The 19695-nt window shown below is 37.8% G+C and overlaps 1 long non-coding RNA gene across 1 annotated transcript; it reads left to right on the top strand.

Annotated features, from left to right (window-relative positions):
• Positions 1–3698: 3698 nt before the first annotated feature.
• LOC124295290 lies at positions 3699–18662 on the top strand. Its single transcript, XR_006905197.1, has 3 exons — positions 3699–3709; positions 6658–6661; positions 18346–18662. It is a non-coding gene; the product is annotated as an uncharacterized LOC124295290 (long non-coding RNA).
• Positions 18663–19695: the final 1033 nt, after the last annotated feature.

Consider the following 19695-nt stretch of genomic DNA (forward strand, 5'->3'; position numbering starts at 1 on the left):
TGCGCTTTGTTAACTGTGCGATGACCGATTAATGATTTTATTTAATTCTGGTATTCTTTGATTGTACTAATTCTGTTGGCTAATGATTCTATGTGGTCACTCGTATCGCATTTACTTGCTAATGTAGTACATTTTTCGCTCATTTTGTTCAAATAGTCTGTAATTTTTAATAACTGGGATAACAAGTTACCAAGATCCATATAGTTGATTAGCGTTCACTCTTTGTTGAATGTTCGTAGAATGTTTATTTGATCAAAGTGGATGCCGGGATTGACGTCAAGTTGTTGTATTGTGTGCGGTGTTTCATCGTGGTCGGTGATTTCCACACTGGCCCTGTAATGATATACATATTCTACTGAGTTTGAAAAAGCTTGATTATTGAGCTAATCGCGTCTTGTTATTATCGGTTGTACTGTGTTTGCTATTGAAGGGGTTAATGTGGGATTTTACTATGTATGTGCGATTTTCAGTTTATTAAGATGAACTATTTTAGTTTTGTTTAGCGTGAGGTATATTTCGGCGTTAACGTCATCTATTATGCGTTAGATCACATACAAGCCTTTGTAATGATCTTGGAATTTTGATCTTGTTTCGTTCAATAGGTAAACAGTTTGTCCTACTTTAAATCGTTGTGGGTTAATCGTTCTGTCGTGGTGTTCTTTACTTTTCTATTTAGCTTGTTTCAGGTTCAACGCGGCGCGTTTACAGATGTCTGTGAGATTCGCTATCAGATCGAGAAGAAATGTATCGTATGTATGCGTGGATGTGTTGCTCAGTATCGCATCTGTCGGTAGTTTAGCTTCCGAGCCGGAAATCAGCTGGTGAGGTGAATGATGTGTACTGTCGTGTTTCGCTGTATTATAGCAGAAAATAGCGAAACGTATGAATTCATCCCAATCTTCACCTGCGTTGGTGAAATGTTTAATGTATTCGGTAATTACACGGTTACTACTTTCTAATGAGCCGTTTGATTGCGGTCTATAGGCGGTTATTCGTAGTTGTTTAACTTTGAAGAGCCTGTATATTTTTTTGAAAACGCTACTCATAAAGTTTCGTCCCTGGTCAGTGAGTGTAGTTCATGGAGATCCATAGCGCGTGATGTATTCTTTAGCGAATACTGTCCCTATCATCTTTGCAGTAGCATCGGGAATTGGAATGGCGTCTAAGAACTTGGGCAAATTGCACTGGATCGTCAAAAGGTAGCGGTTATTCGATTTCGTAACAGGGAGCGGACCAAGTAAATCTGGGGCTACTTTGTCAAAGGCCTCTGCGGGCATGTCAGTGATTGCCATGGGTAATTTTTTTTTGATCCTGACTAGTTTTTTCCTCTGGCAACTGCCGCAAGATCTGATGATATTTTGAATTTGCTTTTTTCTATTTGGCCAAAAATATTTTTCCCTTATTTTATCGAAAATTTTTGTAACAACTTGGTGTCCTCCGATCAGTGACTCGTGGTACTCTTTGATCATGTCTTCGCGTAATCGTTCGTCTGGTATAATTGTAGTATTTCTACAAAGTGTTACTCGAATGTTTGAATCCGCAAAAATGTGATAAATGAGTTTTTTGAAGATAGATCGTAGAATATCATCTACTCCCGGTCTTGACATGGGAAAAGGTATGGACCGAATGTCTAGTCCGGACAAGATAATCCTCAAGTTCACTAACGTATAGAAAATGTCCTCAAGTCTGCCTGAGTCTGATTGACGTGGTTTCACTACGAGAGTAAAAATGTGTTTGTTGTTTTCCAACCAAGTTTTGATTACGTCGGATATTTCTGGATTCTGGTTTTAAAAGGATTCCATGCTTATCAGATTTCTGTGTATCAACTGTTTTTCTAGTCTTTCAGTCCAACGACAATTAGCTAATACGAAATGAGCGTAATTGTCGGACAACATGAGAAGTCCGTCTTAGTTTCGGTTACGTTGGGTGTTGGTAATATGTCATGTTGATTTTGTATGAAGTAATCTAAACAACAAAAGTTGACATTGTCAATATGGGGGCGGTCCGGTTTTCGGTCTTCGGGATTGTCGCGACGTTGTGAGCGTGAAGGTGGTAGCATTGCCGTAGGTACAACGGAGGCATCGCTATCCGTGTCATCAACAGCTGACTCCGGATCATGTGTCACGGAGTCACTCTCGGAGATATCAGTTGGGTAGCGCGAGGGAGTAGAAACCGGAGCATGTCTTGGAGCTGACCTAGTGCCGGTCCGACGCATTGGCCGACGAGTTAAAGGGGGAGCAGGGATTCTGGGTGTTGATGCGTCTGCTTCAGATTCAGAAGATGTCGAGTCATAAGTCGGGTTTTGATAATTACAAATGGTGATCGTTATGTCGGAGTCTTTAAATATGTAATTGATCATCTGATTAACAAGGTTCCAGTCTAACTTATCTAAGCCGCAGCCTAGTCTTGGAATCGAGAGCGATTTGACTTTGTCTTGTTCTAAGCAATTCTTTAGATTCACTAGGGCGTTGAACAGTATTTCTTCATTTGGTTTCTGGTAGTGGTATTGTTTGGTTACTAGATTGTACCTGAGGCGGTTACCATGTGGCAGTGTCAATACGTTCGTTACTTCAGGGTCTAGTTGTTGTAGTTGATCTCGGGTGATTATTTTCCTATTGATCAGTTGTCCCGCGACTCCTTGTGATGTCTTGCAGTCTGCCGAGATGCAGTGGGTTATCTTGTCTGTCGAGGAGATTGGCGCGTATCTCTTGAATGAATTTACTATGCGTCAATGGTCGGTGGTTAAGATCTGTTACGAATTCCGTGAATCGAGGGGCGTAATTTCGTCCTTTACTGGTAGTGGCTTCAGGTGCGGCGGATTCAGTGTGTCGGACTGTTCTTCACGTATTTCAATACTACGACCCTGGGGCTCACCGGAGTTTTGGTTAGATTTAGATGAGGTGAGTGGTTGATCTCGTTCCGTAGTTTGCTTAATCGTTTTATCGCTTACGATCGGTGCCTCCGTTGCGCTGCTATTGTCAGTCATACTGGCACTCGAGTCATAGGTAACAGTGGAAATCAAGGTGTCTTGTAATGCTTTGGTTCGTCTCCGTGGGGAAGGGCTGTTAGATTCGTGTGCAGATCCACACGCTTGTATTGGGTGCTGTTCCGAGTGTTTCATCAGCTTGTGGGCGCCAGTAGATGAAAATAGCGTATCTGGTTCGCAAGCACGTGTTGGGTGATGGTGAGCTACTTGGCGCGCTTGTGGGCGTCAGTAGATGAGCATTCTGTATCGGCTCGTGGCCGTTTTGAGGTAATAGGTAGAATTCGGAAAGAATCGACAGGTGCATTTCTGGAGAGCGCGTCTGCGTTGGAGTTCGCTATTCCTTTTTCATGTTTTGTCACGTAGGAATATTCTTGAAACTTCAGTCTCCAGTGCAATAATCGAGAAGTCGGGTCTCGTACGTTTTTGATCCACTTGAGCGATTCGTGGTCTGTTACCAGGGTCAAGGTTCCACCGTAAAGGTAAGGGCGAAAATGTTTGACGGCATGAGCGACTGCTAAGAATTCTTTCTCGGACATCGAGTAATTGATTTCAGCCTTTTGTAACACCCTTGTTCACAACCACCTTGTGAAGACCAACTCTCCTGTCGCGCGCCGCACAAGTCACGCGCCGCAACAAGCATCACACACTTTCCAGTCGTGCGCCACAGTGAACAGCACCCACTACGTCACACGCGCCGCCGACGCCACCCACGCAGACGCGTGCGTCCCGCAATCAGCTCGCGTGGTTTGCCGCTGTTAAGGTGTAGCCACGGCTGGGATAAGAGACCACCGATCTCACCGATCGTCAGGAAAACTTCGGTCTCATCCTCATTGAGCTACAATCAAGTTGCACCACCAATACGTTACAGTCAGTCGACAGCAAGACGCTTTTTTGGATCACCGAAGAGCCACTATACGCCGCCACCAAGCTCCGCACCAATCAGTCGCCCATCCTCCTCACTGCAGCCTTCACCAAGATACCAGGGGACCACGACTACTCCTTCCATCACGTGGACCCCAAATATTAAATAACCTTGTGTATATATGTAATTTGGAATAAAACAGCAATATTATAAACAACACAAAATCTCATCGTTGACTTCAGAGCGATCACATCTTCCAAGCGGCTCGGTCGAAAAAAGCTAGCAACAACTAGCGAACACCCTCGATGCATACGCGATTGGTAAATCCTCGCCACCTTTGTCTTCACTGAGTATTGCTTCTATTGCATACTTTGAAGCATCGGTTGTGAGGACGGAGGGTTTTTCGAAGTCGCGATACTGCAGTATCGGTTCTCGACACAGACTATCGCGTAGATTTCCGAATGCAAATTAATCTTCTGCTGTCCATAAGAAAGGGCTATTCTTCTTTAGCAAATTATTAATACGTTTAGCAATTTTTGAAACGTTAGGAATGAATCTGCGGTAGTGGCCTATAAACCTCAAAATTGTTTAATCTGTTGAGGATTCTTGTCAACTGGGTAGTTTTTTATCGCTGATATCTTCTCCGGATTAGGTTTCAATCTGTTTTGAGTGATGATGTGACCTAGGTTTGCTACTTCTTAACGCGGAAATTCACATTCATCTGGCTGGAGGGTTAGTCCCGCATCAGACAATCTCGTCATGAGTTTCCGAAATTTGGTTCCGTGCTCCTCCAAGGATCGGGAGTAAATAACTTTGTCAACCAAATAGACAAACATATCAATACCCTGTGATCCCGATAGAATCCAATCTATCAGACGTTGAAAGGTGGATGGGGCATTTCTTGGGCCAAATGGCATTCTGGTATACTCGAAATGGCCGTGAGGAGTCAAAAAAGCGGTCTTTGCGCTGTGATCGAGATGCATTGCAATTTGGTGAAACCCGGAAGCCAGTTCAAAGGTTGAGAAATATTTTGCGGAGCCCAGCTGACCTAGGATATCGACGATATTTGGTAGCGGGTAAGCGTCCCTGACGGTTTTTTCGTTCAGTTTTCGGGAGTCAATGACCATTCGCCACTTCTTTTCGCCGCTAGCATCTGATTTCTTGGGGATTATCCGGACCGGAGAACTGTCAGGAGATGAAGAATGTGTGACAATGTTTTGATCAAGGAGTTTGACCACTTGTTTTTGTATTTCATCTTTGTGTACTCTTGGGGGTCTGTATTGTTTGGTATGAATTGGTGCGTCATTAGTAGTAGGGATCGTATGGCTGACTAAGTTTGTATGTCTCAGGGTGTCACCTGGGAGGAAACATAAATAGTTGAATTCGATAGCAAGATCAACTATCAATTGTTTTTCTTCGTCATTCAAACGGTACAATCGTAATTTTTCTTTTAAAATGTCAAGGCGTCTTGAATCGTAATTTGGGGATGTGGGAAGAACGCAATTCTCGATCCTTTTTTTTCATGTAAGACCTGTGCTAGTCAGACCTGTCCGCTGCTTGCAGTACTTGTATGCGTTAGGTGTGTTTTTGCACTGAGCGTGGCGGTGCTCGCGAGTTCATCGACTTCTTCTAGTGTGACGACTGGTTTTCTTATTTCTACAGCTGATTCGTTGGAACCTATTGCATCAACGTAAGCAAACCCTTGTTGGTTGGTAACCAGGGCCTATTCCAGGAATACGTTAGCGCCTACTTCTAACTGTTCTATGAATCCCGTTTTTACAGAGGGATTCGAAATTTTTAGTGCAATCACCTGAGCCGTTCGTGGTGGTATCAATATGTAGTCTTCCTTTAGGAGGTAAAATGGTTTGCTAGTAGTGTTCGAGATTATTTTTTCTGCATTGAAAGATATCGTTACATTTTCGTTCCGTAAAAACATCGATCCTAAGATTCCTTCTTCTTGTATCGGGAACAGATCGTCGACTATATGGAATATATGAAGGTTGTCACCGATTCGAATGCTACTTGTTTCTAATACTTTCATTGGCTCATGTATAGCACTGGTAACGTGGATCTGACCTTCGAATAATTTATACGGAACATCCGGATGTATTTCTCCGAGTTTAATTATGTTCACATCAGCACGGGTGTTAACTATAAATGTGCTGGGTTTGTCGTGTGACTTCACCGGTGGTTATTCGATCCTTCGGTGTTTGTATGACTGATGTTGTGAGGATACGCGGTGGTGCTTTTGTTTGGTTCTATGCTTGTTAAAGGGAATAACGCCGGTTCCGCGAGAGATGAGGTAGTTGTTTTCGAAACAGATAGTCGCCTTTTCCAAACGTCAGAAGTCTGAACTCAGTATACCGTCTTCGATGATAGGAAAGGAGTTATCGACAAGATGGGATTCGCGGCGTGTATTAGCTAACTCGATGTAGAGACTTCCTATTGTTCTGATGGATTCTTCCGTTATCCCTGAAATCTGCCGAATGTCTGTCTTTGTGACGTGGACTCTTGGGTCAATTTTATCGATTTTCAACAAATTAATATTAGCGCCAGTATCTATTATTAGTGTCACGGACCCATTCAAAGAATGCGGGCATTGTGTTCGAATCTGTAAAGGGCCAGATTCCATTTGTACGGAGCTAACGTTTGGTTTGGACGCTGCTCTGGTTTGGGGGAGATCGATGTGTCAGCGCAGCCGTCCCTGAACTCGTTTAAATAGCTTGCGTTGCCTGAATATTCGTGATGTTGCTCTGCTTTGCATGAAACTCCCGGGTGGACGCCTGCATCGCCATTCTCGTTCAAGTAGTCTTGTGTCACATAATTAACCCTAAAATCTGATTGTGAAGGATTTGTTGTATTATACTGTTGTGAGCGTTGACTGTCATTTCGGGTCTGGTCTAAAGGTTGGTTTGTCGGGTCTCTTGCTCGATATTGGGTGTTGTGATTGTTTTGTTGTTGACGATTAGTGTTATTTTGGAAAACTCTTAAATCTTGGTGGATTTTCGGATTCTGGGGATATTGAGACCGATTTGAGCGGCACTTATCGTTTGTGTGGCCTTTGCGATCACACTGCGTGCAAGTTGTGTCGTTGCGCTGCGTTGTTCTGCACTCTTCTATACTATGACCTACCTTTTTTCAGTATCTACAAACTTCTAATACGAAGGGTTGTTGAGGACAATATTTATTAATGTGATCGGTTTATTCACATATACTAAATTTCATATGGTTTCGAGTTTCGTAGTTAGTATTACGGTACCAGGCTAGTTTAAGTCTATCCGATAATAGTTTTTCAGTCTTGGTGGCCGTGTCTATAGCCATTTGTGGGGTTTATGGATTCTCATGAGCTACTCTTATTTCTTATTCGTCTAGTCAACCTTTCATAAATCTTAGTGTTGCAGTTTCTTTGATATTTTTCTTCAGCACTTGAACATCACTGATAGATTCTGAGGCATCTATTGATTTGATTGATTGGTTTCGCCTCTGTGCTGATTGTGCGAGGTCTAGCTGGATATCTGGGAGATGTTGTTTAGATGCGTAGGCCTGTTTTAGGCAGTTCAGCAAATCTCCAAGAGAATCCGGGTTATCTGACTCTACATATTTACTCGCGTCGCCTTCGATTTTCGTGCGAATGAGTGTGGAGAATAAATTCAGTTCTCCGGCTGAAACAGCTTGTTTTGCGCATTCTACTATAGTTATGAATTCGCATACGGGCATATTAGTGCAATTCAATGTGGGAATCACGGCCAATGCATCTTTAAGAGGCAGGTGCGGAAAAGCGCTTTCGGTAGTCATGTTGTAAATTTCAATCTGAGATTTGTCGACTTACAAAGAAAAGATGAAGAAAAGGAATGGGAGAAAATGTTGCATTCTTCCGTGAGGATGTTGGTCCAGCGATTTCGTGTCTGTCGGCGGTGATGACGTCGATGTGCGTTGTGTTGTACTAGAATTCGTGAAGAATGAAGATGTCGTTGTAGTAGCAGCAGGAAATAGTTTTTCAGCAACATCAATTTGGAGATACGGATTTGTTCAAGACGTTTGTGTGAATCAGAGATCGTTGATTGCGTTAAACGTAGAATATGACTTTCGGAGTGTCTTCAACACTATCACACAGTGGTATTATTTTTGTATTAATATTACTGAGCTTGCACACTTTGGAATCGGTCCATCAGATGGCTTTTCATGCGTAGCACACACGTAAAATTGTATCATTGGATTTCCGGAACGCGAAGGCCACCGCTGCCACCAATGTTAAGTGCGTGAGTACAATTTACTCCTGAGCGGTAGGAGTAAACTGGTTGGCTTTGCTTTTACGTTTTAGGTCAACCCGAAATCAGCATGAGGATTAAATAAAGTTGAGTATCTTTGATACATCGATCATATGTTTTTAAGTTATAAGCGTGACTCTTATAACTTAAAAGGGTTGCGGAAATAATAATTCCTGAGTCTCAACGACTTGGGTTGATGTAGAAACGATACTAAAACATTATATTAACACCAATCACAAATAATTACATAAATAATAACAAAAATAATTATAACACTTATAGTCACCTAAATCAACAACAATGTCGGTTTCGACGATCGGGATTATAGGCTTAGTTGACAATGAAAAGAATAAATTTACAATATAATTTACAATATATTTTACTGAGTATCCACTATAACACTAGTGGATGTCTCGAGCGCCTGTCAATCACTCCCCTCTCTCCCGAGGCGATGATTCCGCGATGGTCACTCTTGGTTATCCTTTCCGTAACCCGTTCAGCGTGTTTGTTGTTTTTCAGAGATAAGTTTGGGTAAACAGGCCACAAACTTACATGTTTATTGCGTAGAAGTTGAGATACCGGTAGGAATGAATTGTGCTGTGCAAAAGATATATAAGAAGTCCAGATGTGGAGTTGTCGAGAGTTAGAATAGGAGTGTAGCTAGAGACTTGAAACGTACGGGTGCAGAAAAGGTGTAAAGATGCTAAAGGTAGGGAATAGAATTTGATGAGTAAGCGCGATAGTGAATAGCGTGAGACTACGGGGAGATAAGAGGACAGGACAGAGACCATGAGATTCATGTAAGAACTGTGGGAGAGTTAGCGAGTAGGAAAAATAGAGAGAAGTGTAGAGCTGTAACAGTATCATCCATTTCAGGTTATAAACATCGTTAACCCGTCATAACGTCAGAAAACTCCCTATATACATCGTGAGCTGAAGCTTCAGCATTAAGAATAAAAACAGGAGCTAGTAGAGAAGAACATTTTCCATTGTCTAACCAATTTTCATGTACTATAGGCACTGTTCCGATAAAATACAAAGAAATTCCAATTTCTTCCTCTCCAGCTCGTAAAATAATCCGATTGAAAGAAGTTTTCGTAGATAACCTGAGGTAAACAATCAAATCAACCTCAAGATCTCTAGAACTTTCAACTAAAATTCTATTATTTTATTCTCATAAGTAAGCTTTAAAATCTTCAAAACCTTTTAGTTTTCTCCTACTTTCTACGAAACAATTACAACTGAAAATAGATCTTTCCATGATTTCGATAGGTAAAGACGTTTTCTTAAGGTGCCTTTCTCGCATTGCTATTATTGCATGATGTTGAAAATGAAAGCTATGACGAGATGGATTCTCATAAATCTTCTCCCATAAATTCACACCAGCAACGTTACGATAAGCTTCTGAAGGTTCTAAAAGGGTGAGAATAAACTTATCTTGTAAAAATCGATTGAGATAACCAAACTAAATCTCCAGTTTTAACATGTAAATCTCTAGCTTTTAAATCATAACGATTTTTCATTCTATCTGAAGCCATTTGAATTTTATTTCTAGCAAAATTATGAATCTCATCCAACCTATTTTGAAAACCATTAAGAAAATCTGATTGATGAAACTCGTCGGAAGGAAGTGATCCCTTTTTTAAATCCAAAGGAAGCCAAAGATTTTAAGCAAAAAGCATTCTAGCTGGAGTCTGGCCCGTCGCCTCATGAATTGCAGAACGATAAGACACAAGGAATGAATGAATCCACTTGTCCCAATCTCTTTGATTTTTATCTATAAAATTGGACAAATATTTGAGTAATGTTTCATTCAATCTCTCTATCATACCATCTGATTGAGGATGTAAAGTTGTAGTTATAGTTTTCTCTATTCCCATAATCTTCAAAACTTAATTCATGAAAATTGATTCAAAATTAGTTCCTCTATCTGTATGTAATTCAATAGGAGAACCATATCTGCAAATGAATTCTATGACGAAAACTTTTGCTATAGTGATAGATTTCTGATTTGGAATTGCTATATTCTCAGGCCATTTTGTAAAATAATCAGAAATTACTAAAGCATATCTATTACCTGACTTCGATACAGAAAATGGACCTAAAATATCCATAGCAACTCTTTCAAAAGGAACTCCAACGTTATAAATTTGCAATGGGTTCATTCTCTTTAATTGAGGACCTTTCCTAGAAGTACATACGAGACACCAATCTTCAACATCAGAACGACATCTCTAATTCTATTCAACGTTTTATTGACAGCAAAATGGCCACCATAAGGTGAATCATGATATTCATTCAGAATGTCTGAAACTTTTTGTCTAGGCACAATTAATTGCCATTTAATATCCTTTCCATCATGGGATTCCCATTTCCTGTATAACAAATCATCCAACAAAAATATTGAATCCCAGTGTGTCCAATAGACTTTCAGAGTTTGATTACTTATTGAAATATTCTGCCATTCCGGACGAGATCCTACCATCTTCCACTCTTGAATTTTTTTTAGAACCTCATCCTGATCCTGGAGTAATTTCCATTCTCTGGATTCATCTTGAAGAAAAAGAATTCTGAACTGTATTGAATCATTTCATTGTTTCTCTAAACGAGAGCATTGAGAGCAATCCCCCAATTCTTCGCAAGGTCTTCATGAAAGAGCATCTGCATTTTCATGTAGTATGCCAGTTCTATGTCTAATTTCAAAATCGTAAGTTCCTAATGTTTCTGATCATCTGGCTACTTGACCCTCAGGGGCTTTGCATGATAATAGCCATTTCAAAGAAGCATGATCCGTACGAATCAAAAATTGTCTACCATAAAGATAATGATGAAAATGAGAGATTGTTTCCACAATAGCTAGCAGCTGTCTTCTAGTTACACAATAATTCCTTTCCGTTTTACTCAAAACCCTACTAAGATAACTAATCACTCGTTCTTCGGTATTTTGAATTTAAGATAACAGTCTCCTATACCTTTTACAGATGCATCTGTGTCCAAAATAAACCGAACATTGAGAATTGGAAAGGCTAAAATAGGTGGAGAAATCAAATGCATTTTTAATTTGGTAAAAGCTTCTTCAGAATAAGTTGTCCAATTAAATTTGATCTTCTCTCCAGTGAAAGAATGGAGGGGTTTAGCAATAGATGCAAAATTTTTTACAAATCCTCTGTAATATGTGCATGGTCCAATAAAACTTTGCACATCAACCTTATTCAAAGGTATAGGCCATTCTTTAATACTTTTGATTCCATCTGGGTCAGTTTTTATTCCGTCACTTCTTACACCATGTCCAAGAAAATTAACTTCTCTTGAAAAAATCTTACATTTTTTTGGACTCGTTCTTAATCCCCCTTCAATAATTCTATCAAAAACTATCTCTAAATGAGATAATTCTTCTTCAAAAGTTTCACCAAAAACTATAATATCATCAATATAAACTAAACAAATTTTACCTGTTAAATCTTCAAGAACTATTTCCATTAATCTTTCAAAAGTAGCAGGAGCATTACATAAACCAAAAAGCATAAATTTAAATTGCCAAAGTCCTCCAAGCCCAGTCACAAATGCCGTCTTTTCTCTATCCTCAGGATGCATTTGAACTTGCTAATATCGACTTTGTAAGTCAATAGTAGAAAAACAATGAGTTCCTGGTATCAAGTCTAAAGTATCCTCAATTCTAGGAATGGGATAAGAATCTTTTTGAATAATATCACTCAATTTCCTATAATTAATGCAAAATCTTTTAAATCCATTTTTTTTTTTTTTTACAAGGACTATTGGAGATCCCGAAGGACTTGAAGAGGGTTCAATAACATTACTCGAAATCATATCATGAACCAATTTTCCGACTTCGTCTCTATTATTGATAGGAATTCTTCGAGCTGCTTGTTTAATAGGAATATTATTTTCAACATTGATCTCAACACTGTCCCAAATTATTTTTACCGTTAGCAAATGCTTCACGAAATTCTAAGTGTGAATCTTTCAATTGATTTTCTTGAATTGAATCTGATTTTTCTGAAGATTTTTCGTAAAGGTCGTTGAGAAAGTCTGGAATCTCTTTTATTCCTCTTATTAAAGAAGCAGAGTCTTGAATTTATTGATTAGAATTTGCAGGTTTGACTGGAAGAAGTGGAATAATTATTACTTTATACGTGATAGTAAGACTCTGTATATTCAAATTACAATTATGTTTCGAAAGAAAATCCATTCCTAAAATTCCCTCATCCTCAATATCAGCAACAAACAATTCATGAGAAATTTGAGAATATTTCTCAATATCAATATAGGCAAAAATTTTGCCAAGGACCTTGGAAGTTTGTCCCATTGTCATGCGTGAAATTGAAGAAGGCGCACTCAAAGGGAAATTTCTTACTAAATCTGAACGAATAACAGATGTCTCAGCTCCAGTATCAATAACCCATACACAATCAATTCCATTAATGTTTCCTCCAGCATGGAGACCAGAATTAATACCTCTACGAATAACAAATTCATATTTAGACTTATTTTGTGAATTTGAATTTCTCCGGGTTTGATTATTATTATTATTATTACTATTTTCCCTTTTCAATTTTTCTAGTTTTCTTTGTTCAAATGATTTATGTAATAAAAAACTAAATTCAAAAGTATGTCCTTTCTTTTCACAGAAAAGACGTTCCCTCTCAAGCTTTCTAGAATCATTATTTATATAATTTTGTGACTGAGAATCATCATTTGAAAAAGAAACATTTCTATTTTGATATTCAATGGATTGTTCTGTTATTTCATTTATTGGTTCATGAGTTTCAATTCGACGAATACGTTTGGAACTGAGATTCTGTTCTTTCATCGCTTCTATTTCTAAGCCTTTAATCATTACTTGATAAAGTGAAGTGGGAGCAGCCAATCCTCAAGTTTGTTGAAGATTTTGATCAGATGAAGCATTGATAAATCTAGCATTTCGGATTAATCCTTCAATATTATGACCCAGGGTAGCAAGATCTTCGTCTCGACCCTGACGTCTATTTTCTAATTGTGTATAATAAAATTCAGATAAATGTTCATATCCAAATCTGAGTCTTAAAGAAAAATAGATTTTATCATAATCTTCTTAATCGGAATTCGATAGAGAAGACACAATAGCCAAAGCTAGACCTTTTAAAGAATTGGTTGAATTAGCAGCTTTAATGGCAGGCTCCTGATTATTTATTCGAGCAATGATCTGGAACAGACGTTCATAATCAGTCCAGGAAGTCGAACCGTCAAAAGTTACAAGTTTGAGATTTTTATTAGAGGCAGAATGAAGAATACTGTCTCTTTCAACGTTCTCTACAAAATTTTGGCATGATCTAGCGTTCATCGCATGATGATAATTTAGAGCGTGTAAGGATTCTGGGAGTTCAAGTCTATGCAGATTTCTGTTCTCACACACTCTATTTTCTACTGAAGCTCTATTGAAAGAAGGGCAAAATAGCACTGACCTTTGTGTAAAATTTGTTACCTGATTCTGATTTATTGGAAAATCTCTCAAAACAACAGGGGAAGGAGATCTATTCCTGAGAGAATAATTTTCTTGGATCTGATTCTTCAAGTTATTAATTTGTACCATCATTCCCTTTCGTTCAAGACGTTCCTCATGTTGATTTTGAAGAATTTCTTGCATTAAACTCAAAACCTGAGTTGATTGATGCTGTGTATGTTGAGGATGAAGAGCCGTTTCCGCAAGTCGATAAGAAGATCTTGTACAAGGCATCTTTGAATCGATATCTCTCTTTGGAATGGAGATTTTCAAAATATTCTCAAATTCTCACTGAGAACGACTCAAATCGGAACACTTCGGACACTAATGTAACAAATGTGACTGTTAAAATGTACGGGCTCCAGAGTGGTGAAAACTGGTGAGGAAATCTTAGTAAAATAGTGTATTTAAGAGAAACACGTGAATTCAGATCTGTGTTCAGCACAAGACTGTTTTTACAATAATAGTGGTTGACGCAGCTACCAAGTAATTCATTTGTTCATAATATTCCCTTGTTTACTCCTACGGGGTGAAAAGGTTCCTCCGTAACAATATGTTGTAACGTTTGCGGCCTTTCTCAAGAGCTGCTCTGCTCGTGGAAAGCGCATCGGTTGTGAGGTCACTGCAGAAAGATGTTATAAATGATATTGATATTAAATTCGGGCTATCTCAAGGGAATAGGGACAAGAAAGATAGGTATTGCCTATTCAAAAAAAAAACCCCTATGCTACTTTGGTTCAACCTTGACGTGCGGAGGGGTCACCTTCGCCGTCTATTTACACAACTAGGACTGGAATACAGCCGTTGTTTGTGTAATAACCGACTCCAAGATCTCGAACGCTGATGTCGTTGCCGTAGTCCCTCCAACGATGCAACGTTTGAATTTACCGTGCTCACCGTTCCTGCTCTTCATTTTATCGAGATGCGGTACAGTCCAGGGTGGATTGCCGTGGCTTTCAATTGGGCTCGGGATCCACAATATTACGACTGGGTCATGGTTGTCACAACGATGCCAAGTGTGAGGTAGTGTCACCGTCGCTGAATCCCTAAACTATCCGAGATACTACTTATCAATTGAGGAAACAACCGTGGTTATATTGTAACGCACCGAATGTACAATAAATATACATTTTATGAAATAATAATAATAATGAGTTGTGTCGAAAACAAAACTAGTACAAAAAAAAAAATAACATAAAATAACTTCTGTTTTACTAGAATCTATGTTTTGAATAGATTTGTTCTAACTATCTACTATCGCCTTCTACCCTCTTCCCCTTTTTGAATCAGGCGGGCGTTTTGCCTCGTCTGTCCCTATACCTCCGGTTTGAGTCAGGTGGCGCTATGCTCAAAACTGCTCCTATTACCTAGCTATCGAGACAAGTCTGCTCTATGCTGGAACACTGCTCCTATCTTCTGTCTAAATATTATGGGTCAGGTCCGCTCTTTGCTGGAACACTGCTACTCGGTGCTACTCAGCGTGGTTCTCATATACCCCGATTATAATCCCGATGTTGTTGCCACGTCGTGTGTAGAGGTTATCCTACTCATGTTGATCTATCATTCGTGTACTTGGTTACCTGTACAAGTATGTCGGGTAACCGGTACGTTGCAATATATATACATATATACATATAGTATATATATACATATATATATATATATATATATATATATATAAAGATATAAGTAGCAATTCAAGGAGAGTTCTACTTACAGATTCCTGTTACCAAAACTTACCGACATCCTCCCCAGACTCAAGCCCTCTCCCGCGATGACGTACCGACTTGCGGTCAAAAACGTGCAACGTTACCGACAATTGTATCTGTTCACGGTCGAAATTGCACTGCTTTACCGACAATTATTATCGGTCGAAAGTCAAAATCGAGCTGCTTTACCAACAATCTTACCGACCGAAGGTCAAAGTCTCTATGTTGTTCTCGCCTGCCAACGGCAGAGGTTGCAGCGGGGGGCGTGAAATTTTTTACCGACCTGGATGCCGGTTACCGTCCCGCATTCTCTTCCGACGATGAAACTGCTGATGTGTGACATTAATCACCTCAAATTATTTTCCGACGGTAGGACTGCTGATGTGTAACGTCAACTACTTAACATTCCTTTCACACGTCATCAGTCACGCGACATTTCAAAATTATTGGTTCGAAGAATGAGCCTTTTTCCTAAAGTACGAAAAATTACTCACTAGCAGCGCTAGTAGTTCGGTATGGACAAACAGTGTCTAACCCCCATATAAACACACAGTAAAGTGCACTAAAAGAAAAATGTTTTTAACAGAAGACGACGTTCTTGGAGCAAAACTAAAATTTGCAACCGTTAAAGACAACAATGTAGTAACACTAAAACGTTGGCTTGCGTGCCGTAATTTGAAAGTTACCGGAAAAAAAAGAATTAATTGACAGGTTTGTATACAGACTGTAGTGAAAAAATAGCGGGAGATTCAAAGTGTAATAAGAGAAATTGAAAATAATAATAAATTTCAGATTTATTTCAGAGTGAAATATGAATCAAATATAGATGGTAATGAAAAAAAATTAAATAAACGAATATGATTCAGTAACAGATAGAGGTTATATGTAATTCTAGTCAATAGTAATTAATAGTGAAAAAATTAACTATTCATTTTTTATTCATTCAATTTTTTTTTTTAATAATTTTGAAAACATATATAAATGATGACTCTCAGTGATGAGTTTATCAGTTAGTTAGAATTTAATAATTTGATAATCTTTTATTGGTACGCATTAGGGTCAACGATTGTATAAATAACGGAAGAGAAGGAGTTATTTTTGAAGGTGTCGACAAAGGAATATGGTTAGTGAAGAAGAAACAACGCTTGCAAGCATCTTTAACAGTCTCATTGGCATCTACATCTGGATCAACAGTGACGTCAGATTCATCTACAACATTACCCATCCATACTACTTTCTATCCTAATGATAATTGGCAAACATTTCCATCTAAACAGGTTCCTCATTCATTTTGTTACGGTATTATACATGAGTACATTACAGAAAGTAAAAATTCACAGGAAAGCGATGACGATGATCAAGAAATGGACGACGATTTAATGCCTGTCTCTGGTAATTTTAAAGCCATTCAAAGAGGTAGATTGTACTGTACTAGTGATCGTATAAAAGATTTACAAGATAATAGTTGTAACAATATTTATTATCTAAGAGCAAAAATCCAATCATCCTTTAAAACTACGATTTACGATGTGGTAATAGGTCTTGATGACGATGGAAACGTAATAAATGCTGCATGTCAATGTCCACCGTCTGAATCTTTTAATTGCTCACATATTGTAGCATTACTTTTTAAACTGGAAGAATATACGCTTCAACATGGTTTTGAACCGCTAACTTGTACTTCTAAAATAAAAGAATGGAATCAAGGTCGCAAAACTGGAAATAATCCATCAAGTATCATCACTGCTGAGTATAAAAAAGTTGAATCAACGAAAAATTCAAGTGAAGAGCGTAAAAAAAATTGTAATGAAGCTAATAGAAAAAAAGTAATTGATTTTAGTGCGCAGTCGAATCTAAGCAGTTCTGTGAGTGCTGATATAATGACAACTGATTTGATTCAACGCTTACAATACGAAATTGAAAAATCAATGTGGATCGACTTACTGCAAATACAGTATGATGATTATGATTTGGACTGTGATCAAAAGTTAATATTAAAATTAAAAATTGCAGAGTTTCAAACTAATTTAAGCTCATCAACGCTTGGTCCATTTGAGCTTCAGGTAGAACAAAATAGTTCGGCATGGCTCAATGCACGAAGATACCGAATTATTGCATCAGATTGTAAGTCATTTTATACAAGCAAAGATTTAACAAAGGGCATAGCCGGATAAGCAGGTCGAATCGGCCCCCGCTGAATTTTTTGTCGGTACTTCAGGGATCAATTTGGACCCAAATGAAAATAATTCAGTGAAAATTTCAGCTATTAATCTTAAACGGTTTCCGAGTAATTGAAAAAAAACCTATTTTTTAGTATTTATTTTTTTTTTAATAGTAAAATTAAAATTTTTTTTTTGCTGATTTTTTTTTAAATACTTACGAGTAAAAGCTGTGAAAAAATTTTTTTTTTATGATTTCTAGACTAATAGCCGATTCTTAAACTAAAAAACAAAATCACAATTATTTTTTTTATGCCTATTTTAAAACATGCAATCACCAAATTTGGACAGAATACGTCTTTTATACCCCTCTGTACTCAGGAATTTTTTCAATTTTTTTGGTTTGGTGCAACGTCATGAAAAAAATTAAAAACCAATTTTTTGTTAATTATTTTATATTTCAACTGCTTAGAACACTACTTACAACTAATTATAAAATGTATTTATTCATAAAAATATTCATCAAAAACGTAAGTGGTCATCAAAATATTTGTTAATATTTTCGTCAATCTTCATCACTGTCTTCATTAATAACTACACAGCGCCCGGTATTATTGAAAATGCGACTTAAAATTTCTGCTGGTCTTACAATTCTCGATAAATATCTAGCATGTGATAGGTAATAAATAATAGCTGCTACATGCGAACAACAACCAACTGTACGCCGACCGTTGGCACAATCACAGCAATATCGAGAAATTCCGTTAACTCCATTTTTGCCACGATGATACTCAATGAAGCAGCGATATGTTTTTGCATTAATATGCCGAGATCTTACTTGAAATCTAAGAATGTTTTCAGCCGATCTTACGTACTGAAGGCTTATATTATTATCTTCATCCATCATCTTAGCTAAGTATGACACTGCTTGAGAAAGCTGGTATGATCCTGTCAGTAAAATATGCAATTAAGTCGCATTTTCAATAATACCGGGCGCTGTGTAGTTATTAATGAAGACAGTGATGAAGATTGACGAAAATATTAACAAATATTTTGATGACCACTTACGTTTTTGATGAATATTTTTATGAATAAATACATTTTATAATTAGTTGTAAGTAGTGTTCTAAGCAGTTGAAATATAAAATAATTAACAAAAAATTGGTTTTTAATTTTTTTCATGACGTTGCACCAAACCAAAAAAATTGAAAAAATTCCTGAGTACAGAGGAGTATAAAAGACGTATTCTGTCCAAATTTGGTGATTGCATGTTTTAAAATAGGCATAAAAAAAAATAATTGTGATTTTGTTTTTTAGTTTAAGAATCGGCTATTAGTCTAGAAATCATAAAAAAAAAATTTTTTCACAGCTTTTACTCGTAAGTATTTAAAAAAAAATCAGCAAAAAAAAAATTTTAATTTTACTATTAAAAAAAAAATAAATACTAAAAAATAGGTTTTTTTTCAATTACTCGGAAACCGTTTAAGATTAATAGCTGAAATTTTCACTGAATTATTTTCATTTGGGTCCAAATTGATCCCTGTAGTACCGACAAAAAATTCAGCGGGGGCCGATTCGACCTGCTTATCCGGCTATGCCCTTTAATGAATACAAAGTTATGACAAAAAAACAAAAGATATTAGTCACTTGCCTGCGATTGCTTACGGTCGAGAAAATGAATCAACTGCAATCCAAGATTACCTTACGTCTATTAATAAGACTCAGATTAAAAAACCAGGATTGATTGTTAATAATCGCTTCCCAGGACTTGGTTGCAGCCCAGATGGCTTAATTGTGGAAAACAATGAACTGCTCTACTGTATTGAAGTAAAGTGTCCTTACAAATTAAAAAATTTCTCACCTCTTAATTTAGCTGAAATCAAAGATCAAAGTAATCTGTGCTATACGGTTGAAAATGATCAAATTACTTTGAAAAGAAATCATGCTTATTACTACCAAATTCAGCTGACAGTAGCTATTTTGGAATTACAATATTGTGACTTTATCGTGTGGACGCCTAAGAATGGTTTTGTAGTCGAGAAGATTTCTCGAGGCGAAAATTTTATAAATGCTCTAACAACTAAATTATGCAAAGTCCATAATGTCTTAGCTATGGAATTTTTTGAGATGAGACTACCACGAAAGTTACCACTACTTGTGATGGACATATTAGTGCAGTAAAAACTACAGTTAACTTATTTTTAATAATAG

Source organism: Neodiprion lecontei, chromosome 7 (assembly GCF_021901455.1).
Source record: "Neodiprion lecontei isolate iyNeoLeco1 chromosome 7, iyNeoLeco1.1, whole genome shotgun sequence".
In the NCBI taxonomy this organism is placed as follows: domain Eukaryota; kingdom Metazoa; phylum Arthropoda; class Insecta; order Hymenoptera; family Diprionidae; genus Neodiprion; species Neodiprion lecontei.